The sequence below is a fragment of the Chiloscyllium plagiosum genome, unplaced genomic scaffold, assembly GCF_004010195.1.
Source record: "Chiloscyllium plagiosum isolate BGI_BamShark_2017 unplaced genomic scaffold, ASM401019v2 scaf_79589, whole genome shotgun sequence".
NCBI classification, from domain to species: domain Eukaryota; kingdom Metazoa; phylum Chordata; class Chondrichthyes; order Orectolobiformes; family Hemiscylliidae; genus Chiloscyllium; species Chiloscyllium plagiosum.
The window spans coordinates 1-1,135 of record NW_025175766.1 but is presented as its reverse complement, the minus strand read 5'-3'; the positions used below and the strand labels follow the sequence as shown (position 1 = coordinate 1,135).

The window sequence follows — 1,135 nt, the reverse complement described above, 5'->3', positions numbered from 1 at the left end:
AGAGCAGAATCAAGACAAAGGGAACGCATGGGGTCAGAATGTAATGCAGAAAATCGATTATTGTTCAGAACAATGTCTTGACAGTGGCAGCTTCCGTACCACAAAACCAGCGATCAGTCTGAAGAGTATACGTGCTTTGAGACATGAAGTACCAGCCAATGATCTTCAAGCAGCTCGGGGCAGTCAGCATTCACAAAACCAAATATGCTGCGGTAATGCTACAGTGATAGCATGGCCGAGCGGTCTAAGGCGCTGGATTTAAGTTCCAGTCTCTTCAGAGACGTGGGTTCGAATCCCACTGCTATCAGCTTGATTCTTCCGCACGGTTTGATACTCTTCAGAAATTTGGCGTGCATATGATGGGTTGAATGACTTGTTTTAGCAATCGGATTCTATGAGGCTCCGGAGTCACTTTAGAATAAAAACAATACTTTAAATACTCAGTGTGCATCTACAAATATTTGCCATACCCTTATGTAGATATTACTCAGCTCTGGAAATTCTAACATATTGGCTTCACAGTGCACTCACTCTGTAAAGACACAGAGAGCTCAGGAATGAGTTAAAGAGAGGTAAATTATATTTCCGCATACTTTGCTGAATTTTGTTGTGAAGTTTCTACGTTAATCACAACGTTCCCTGATGTCTATTTTTATGAAAATTGAGATAAAGGGGTGCTGTTGAATAGACATTTTAGTGAAATAACGTCATTGCCTCTGAGCAACAGGCTCTTAAATGGGAAATAGCGCCGAAAACAGTTCGGGATTCAAAAGGAAATATCATATGGAGTGAAGATAAATGTGCTTAACAAATGGTTTAACTCACCTCAGCGTCTCTGGGAGAATTGACAGGTATAGATCCCAGTTTCCGTCATCTGACCCACATCAACAAACTAAGCGAACGCTAATTGATGGTCTATATCTCAGATAAACCAGCTTTCTATTGCACAGTTTAAATTTCACGAATCCTTGCAGTTGATTCTCAGATAACTTCAATGGGTGCATTTCCGAAAGGAACACCCCTCCAGATCAGATTCTCACAGACGAACTTAAAGTTCATCAAAAGCCTGGCAGCTAACTGACAATCTGGATCAATGCATGCATTGTCAACAGGAAGACCCTGACTTGTCAGATTC

The 1,135-nt window shown here is 41.3% G+C and overlaps 1 non-coding gene across 1 annotated transcript; it reads left to right on the top strand.

The window, feature by feature from the left end:
* The first annotated feature begins 225 nt into the window (after positions 1-225).
* trnal-uaa lies at positions 226-307 on the top strand. The gene has a single exon. It is a non-coding gene; the product is annotated as a tRNA-Leu (tRNA).
* The last annotated feature ends 828 nt before the right edge of the window (positions 308-1,135 follow it).